This window comes from Callospermophilus lateralis, unplaced genomic scaffold (genome assembly GCF_048772815.1).
Source record: "Callospermophilus lateralis isolate mCalLat2 unplaced genomic scaffold, mCalLat2.hap1 Scaffold_73, whole genome shotgun sequence".
NCBI lineage: Eukaryota > Metazoa > Chordata > Mammalia > Rodentia > Sciuridae > Callospermophilus > Callospermophilus lateralis.
The window spans coordinates 1,693,178-1,701,156 of NW_027515346.1; the positions used below are offsets into that span (position 1 = coordinate 1,693,178).

General features: G+C 33.7%; 1 non-coding gene across 1 annotated transcript; it reads right to left on the bottom strand.

The window, feature by feature from the left end:
• Positions 1-314: 314 nt before the first annotated feature.
• LOC143389419 (U6 spliceosomal RNA) lies at positions 315-421 on the bottom strand. Its single transcript, XR_013090136.1, has one exon. It is a non-coding gene; the product is annotated as a U6 spliceosomal RNA (small nuclear RNA).
• Positions 422-7,979: the final 7,558 nt, after the last annotated feature.

The window sequence follows — 7,979 nt, forward strand, 5'->3', positions numbered from 1 at the left end:
AACTTTCTTCAAAGAATTAGGAAGAAAAAAATCCTAAAGTGCATAGGGAGCCACAAAAGACTTAAAAAGAATAGCTAAACCAATACTGAGTGGAAAACAAAACAAATACAACAACAAAGCTTGAGGCATCACAATACTTGACTTCAAAATATACTATAAAGCTATACTAATCAAATAGCATGGTATTGGTATAAAAAAAATCAACACATAAACCAATGAAACAGAATAGAAAACCTACAAATTAATCCACATACATATAGCAAATTGATTTTTGAGATTTTTTTCCGTTTTCTTTAATCAGAATAAAAGTAAGTTTTAGTTTCTAAAACTTCATGAATATGCATGTCTTCCTTGCACAGGGACCATACTAATCTACAACGTGTCATTCCAACTTTAGCATAGGTGCTGATGAAGTGAGCACCAGTCAAATGATTTTTGACAAAGGCATAAAAAACATATATTGGAACAAAGACAGTCTCATTAATAAATGGTGCTGTTAAAACTGACTAGACCTATACGGAAGAATGAAACTAGTTCCCTTTCTCTCATCATGCACAAAACTCAACTCAAAATGGATCAAAGACCTAAATGTGAAACCTGAACCTATGAAATGACTACAAGAAAACATAAGAGAAACATTGGAGACATCAGTGTAGGCAAAGATTTTTGGGATAGGACTCCAAAGGCATAGCAGCAACAAAAATAAACAAATGGTATTAAAGCAAACCAAGAAACTACTGCTAACTAAAGAAAACAGAGATAAAACACAGGGATAAACCTACAGAATGGAGTAAAATACTTGCAAGCTAGTCATCTGACAAAAGATTAATATCAAGACTATATATGGAAGAAAAGAACTGAACACCAAAAATAAAATAATACAATTTAATAATAGGCTAAAGTTTCCTCAAAAGAAAACATACAAATGCCAACAAGTATATGAAAAAATGCTCAATATCACTAATATCAACATCACTAATTATCAGACAAATGCAAATCTAAACCACAACGAGATACCATCTCATTCAAGTTAGAATGAATATTATCAAACAGAAAAACCAGAAAATACTGGCAAAGATGGTCATTCTTACACACTGCTGATGTGAATGTGGTTAGTACACTCATTTATGGGAAAAAGTATGGAGATTCCTCAAGAAACTTGGAATTTATCTACCATATTATCCAGCAATTCTACTACTAGTTATATGTCCAAAGAAAAGGAAATCAGTTTATTAAAGAGATACCTGCATTCTCAGGTTATTGCAATACTATTCATATTAGCCAAGATAGAGAATCAACCTAGACATCCATCTGCAAATGAATGGGTAAGAAAAATGTGATGTATATGCACCATGAAATATTATTCAACCATCAATATACAATTCTGTCCTTTTCAGCAAATGCAAATGGATGGAACTGGAAGCAGAAAGACAAACACTCATTCATGTGCAAAAACTAAGAAGCCAATCTCAACAAAGAATAGAGTGGTACAGTGATCACTAGAGACTGGGCAAGGCAGAGGACAGCAGGACTGAAAGAAGTGAGATAAATAGCAACAAAATACAATTTGAGAGGAGGATTTAGTTCTGCTTTCAATAGCAGAGTAGGGTAACTACTGGTCATAACAGTCTATAATATATTTCAAAATAACTAGAAAAGAAGAGCACAAAAGTAATAGAAATGATTAATCATAGAAATGATTAATGTTTGAGGATATAAAAGTGCTTATTAGCCTGATTTGATTAATACACATCTTATGAATGTATCAAATAATCATACTGTACCCTATAAAGATGTATATTTATTATGTCTCAATTTTAAAAATATAAATAACACTACCAGACTTATTTCAAAAAAATACTATGCCTGAGAAATGTAAAAGAGCCTATTTATCAATATTATGTAAAGATGATGATTTCTGACACTGGTGGAGTAACTGGCACTTAGTACTCCTGTCTTAAGCATAATAGTGAGTCAAATGCATGTGGCAAAAGTGTTAAGACATTGGACCACAAGCAGTGCAAGAAAGTGACCTCTGATAAGAAGAATTATGCTGTCTGCCTGGGGGCAAGTTCCTGACCTCAGTGCTGTGAGCTTGATTTCAAGCAAACACATGGTTATCCATCTCAGCTAAGGAGGAAAAGATGAAGTAGCAGAAATCTGTAGGCTAAGACTTCAAAGGAGGAAGTCACATGGAGAGGAGACCCTAAAAGTTTGTGGGGGTTCCTCATAGATCTTTGGGCAAGGACTGCACTATGTATGGTCAGCGTGATATTGTACAAGGCTTACTAGAGACAGTTGGTACATTCAATGTGGAAATAGATATTAATTGTTAAGCACTACTTGTTAAAGTGCTGTTAACACCTTAGATATTTTCCAGAAAATGAATGTCTACTTCTTAGAAGTAAGGACCATATCCTATTCCAGACCCACCCAAGAAACCAAAAACAAAATCTGCAGGAAGACAGAATTCAAAAATTCAGTCTCATTACATCAGAGGGGTTTGGAAAACATCTTGGTTTCTCTAAACACCTATCCTAACAAAGAATGCTTCTAAGCCCAAGGTGAAACAGTGTCAAGTTGATCCAGCAGTTATTGAACTGTGAATAGCTTAAAAGAAAACCAACATTCTTCAGAATCTCTACAATGTATTTATCCAAAATGACTGGTGTACAATCAAATCTATATAGAAGCAAGAAAATGTGACTCATATTCAGTAAAAAAGCTATTAAAAGAACCCATCCTCAAAATGGTCCATATGTCACATTTAGCAAAGACTGTAAGAAGCTACTATAAACATGTTCAAAGAGCTAAGAAAAATATATTCCAAAAGGTAAAGGAGAGCTGAAATAAGATGGTAAAATGGAGCTAACACCAATAATTCCAGTGGTTCAGGAGGATCATGAGTTCAATGACAGTCTCAGCAATGGCCAGGCACTAAGCAACTCAGTGAGACCCTGTCTCTAAATAAAATACAAAATAAGGCTGGGGATGTGGCTTAGTGGCCAAGTGCTCCTGAGATCAATCCCTGGTCTGCCCCCCCCAAAACAATTGGAGTTAAGAGCATATGAGATGTGGCAGAAGAAAGTTAATGAAATTCAAGTTATAAAAAGTGATGTCATCTAATCTGGGAATCAGAGAATAATCAAAGAATAATTAACAGTGGACTAAAAGGTTCTAAATATTATAATTGAGAGATAGAATTAGAAAGATAGGTAGAGATTCAATGGATAGATGTATGGATGATAGAGCAATAGAGGGAGTAAATATTTGAAAAGAGAAATGTTTTCAGTCAATATGATTTCTGTACACTAAAATCTTAAGAAATCTACAAAAAATTAGAATTAATAAGTGAATTTAGTTAGCTTATGGATAAAAGCTCAACATGTAAAAAACAATTATTATTATTATTTCTGTATAATAGCAACAAATTGGAAAGTGAAATTTTAAAATAATAAATATAATTTATAAGAGTATCAAATGATAAATTAGAACTAAATTTAATTTAATTTAGACCTTCACAAGTGTAAGGTATCTATACTAAAATTACAAAGGATTGTTGAAAGAAATTAAAGAAGGTTTAAGTAATTGGAAGTACACAATGTTCATAAATTAGATGGTTTGACATTTAATATATCCATTCTGTCCAAATTTGTCCTATAGATTCAAGCGATGCTTGTCAAATTCACAGACTATAGAAATTAATAAGTTCCTTCTAAATTTGAGATTCAAATTAAAAAACTTAAAGAAGCAAATTAAATAACCTAGAGTAGCCAAAATAATTTTTACCTAGAAAAAGAAATTAGAATAATTACACCATCTGATTTCAAGACTTACCCCAAAGTAATAGTAATCGAGACAATGTGATAATGGTTACTGATAGAAAAATAAATCCTGATACACAAAATAGAGTTCAAAGTACCTTTAAAGACATACAATCAAGTGAATTTTTAACCTAGTTCCAACATAATCTAATGAAGAAACACATTGATTTCATTGAACGGTTCTGAAACCACTAGATATTCAATATGAAAACAAAGATGAATCTTGACATTCCTTCATGCCATACAGAAAGTTCATTTGCTATCAATCATTCCCAAGTTGAAAAGCAAAAATAATAAAATTCCTGGAAGAAAATATAGAAAACTTGATATGGGCAAAGATTCCTTGAACAGGAGTCAAAAAACAGAAAAAAATAGATAAATTGGATTTCATCAAAACTAAAAATTTCAGACAGGACCATGATCAGGGTAAGGTAAAAAAGACATGTTTGTACAAGGGCAGAATTAGATTACATTACATTTATTCTGATTTTTTTTGAAAGACTACATCAAATATTATTTATCTTCATAACTGAATTTGTTGACATCCCCTTAAATTTTGTGCTAGAGAAAGGAAAGTGGTTCTGTCCCCTCACTAATCCTAGCCCTGATCCTACCCTTCCTAAATTTCTTTAGGTTAGTGAGATTCCAGGATCTTTTCTCTGAAGGCTGAAAACCATCTTTAGGCATTAACTGTGCAATAAGGAGCTCCCCTCATTTGAGCTTCTACTCTCAAGAATAACATGTTCTACCATTTTCCCATGGCTACACAGCACTGTTCATGTGCTTTGTCTAGTTTTCCAGTCATTTAATGAAGGAAGGTAATTCTGGCTTCTGAACTCCACTGTAGTTAGAAGTACTTGCAAAACAGTTAAATTATGGAATCAACCCAGGGGCCCATCGATAGATGAATGGATTAAAAAATTGAGGTATATATACACAATGAAGCTCCACTCGGTCACAAAGAAGAATGGAATTATGGCATTTGCTGGTAAATGGATAGAAATGGATGATATCATCCTAAGGAGAATAAGCCAATCTTAGAGAGCTCAAATGTTTTCTCTCATATGCAGAAGCTAGAGTAAAATAAAGGACAGGGGGAGGAAAGAATAGAATACCATAAAGATAAAGGCAAGTAATGTAGAAGTAAATAATCAAGAGGCAGAGTGGAGGGATGAGTAAGGGGAAGAGATGTGGAATAAATTCTTTAAAAATCATGTCATGTGCATATATAAATATATCACAGGGAATTTCACCTTTATATATAAATAAAAATAAATAGCCAATCAAATGTAAATAAACAGACAAGCAAAAAGAAATCTACTAAAAGAAGGAGGACAAGGGAGGGGAGAGGGAACCAGTGGGAAAAGCAGGGAATTGTGAACTCAAATCAAATTCCAAACATGCGTGAGAATGTTGGATGAACTACTCTGTATAACTATAAAGCTCTAATAAGAAATAAATAAGTGAATAAAGTATTGAAAAATATTGAAATGTATTTTCTAGCATTTGTATCTTTAAAGCTAGGTGGATCTGGTAAGCTTTTCCATGTCTCTCAACATATACTAATTTGTAGGAAAGGGGCGCCCAATTTTTTTTTTCTTTCTTCTTTATTTTTTGACTGCCAAGATTTTTCTAAAGGTATTATACTTTTTATACATTTTACAGGTGGCTTGGTGACCATTTTTAATCATTCTGCTTTTTAAAAAACTTCTAAAATATTTGTCAATGATTTATAAGATTGCTATATAAAGTACACTCGACAAAAGTTATATGCAATGTGCAAGGCCCATGACTGTCTGTAACATCATTTATTATTAAAGATACAAGAAGCTTCCAGACTCCTTGAATGATAATGAAAATATTTCTATCCCACTGATCTATGGAAGTATCTTTCCTGTACATGAGGGAAGCTAAAGAATTTTGAGATACAAATTACTTTTATTCTAAGGCTACAGATGCCTTGAAAGAAGTTGGATCCTTATCCTTTCAGTCTCTGGATAAGGTGTAAATTCTAAAAGCTTGAACTACGCTCAGAAATGAGAAGTCAGTTGCTCTCAGACTGCAAGCGAGTAGGCTTCCACCAGCAAGGAGGGTAGGAATGGAAGGAGGAAGGATACAGGTTCACATGCATGGTGATGGAATGGAGACCAGAGAGATCAACCACAGTAAACAGGAATGGAGTAGAGAACAGAAAGACAGAAGCAGCAGTTTCCTATGTCCTCAGACCTGAAAGCAAATGGAACACTGATATTGACATCAGTGTAATCCAACAACTATTGACACTTCATTAGTGGATACTGGGATACTTTTTCTAAAGGGAGAGATCAGTTTCTTTCTGTTGTGATCAGCAGCATGCATTACTAGGAGAGAACAATAAAGATTTAACAAAAAATAATTTGTATTCATGAACTGTTTCCTAAGATACACTAGTCATTATTTAGATTAGGTTAAGAAAATTATCTTTTTACCTCCCATTATTGGAAATATATTTAGCATCTTCTAACATTGCTGCAACTTGTGGTCGTTGTAACATAACTGTGAAAGAAACTGCCATTAGGCAAGGTCATAGAGGCCTGCTCTTTCTTAAAATGATTTCGCATTCTCTTGTCCCTGCCAAAGCTGCCAGCCATCTGCCAATTGTGATGTATTTTATGATATGGACACAGGGAGCTAGACAAAGATCACCAATTAATATCCTTCCCAACAAATGACAAAACATATCATGAAACAGAATCTCTTAAGACAGTGACCATTGGGTCATGTCTTCTACCCACAAAACAACAGCCTTTTCCTTTCTAACAACAGTTTTAAACTTGGGATGAACTAAGTAGCTCTCACCCCTTGGCCACAGCTATTTATGTCAGGCCTTTAGGGAGAACTTCATGGTAGAATACGGGGAAATTTGGAAGAGACCAGAGAGAGCTCCTTTGATACAAACCTCTTGCATTACAAATGAACTAACCAAGAAGCTAGGTGACTTGCACAAAATCAGCATTAATGAGTCAAGGATATATTACACAAGCATTTTTCCAGTTATTTTAGTCAGCAACATCTTTCCAATTATATTTTATCCATCCCAACTACACAATTTTAGAAGAATACATATGCTTACCCATATTATGAAATTAGTCTGTAAATATGTGTTTGGGCTTCTTTATAATCATATTAAGGTATAAAAAACCAAAGAGTAATAATTATATTAAAAATATTTGCATGTTTATAATGCAGAAGGTCCTGGACTATGTTCTGAGTATGATACAATGGATAAGGACAAAAAAAATGTAAGATAGTCTCAGATATCAGCAATGCATTGCTATAAAAATAAAGTAAAATATAAATGGAACAAAGCAGGTTAAAAGTCAACAATTTATTGTATCTCAAGATTTTGTGAACTGACTAGGCAGTTCTGCTTATCTCACCTGGATTTTGTAACTTGACTGGTGATGGATATTTTAATGGTCTGAGACCATCACACTTCCAGGGCCTATGGTGGGATATCTAAAATGACAGAGATGACTAGACCTGTCACCACTTTGTCTTTCATCCTGGGCTTCTTCACATGATGGCAGAAGCATTTAAAAGATGCACAAGCAAATCTACAAGTCCCTTTGAAACTTCCACAGCATGCAACATATCATGTTCTATTGATCAATGAAACTCAAAGGCAAACCCAGATGCAAGTAATAGGGGAAAAAGCTTCATTTCTACATGGGAAGAGCTGTGAAGAATTCAGAGCCATGTTTAACCACCACTTCATATCTTAGGATCATAGAAAATAGTTGTATAGATACATTATAAATATAAACAACCATAAGGCAAAGCATTATTGAAAGCTAGTACATGTCAGATGTTACATATAATACCTTTATATGTAACATCTAACTTAACATTCATTAGAATCATGAGTTATCATGAGTAGTGGTTTTATTATTCAAGATAAGGAAACTGTAACATAAAATGTTTAAGTTATTTCCCAAGGTCATGCAGCTTGTAGATATTGAAGTAGAATGCAGGCTCAAAGAGTCACATTCTAAATGCAAGTCTCTTGACTATCAAACTTGGTGAAATGTACAGTAAGGGTATTGTATCAGCTTTCTAGTGATTTAAAGCAATACAAATGTAATGTCTCACAGTACTATAGGTCAGAAGTCGAGT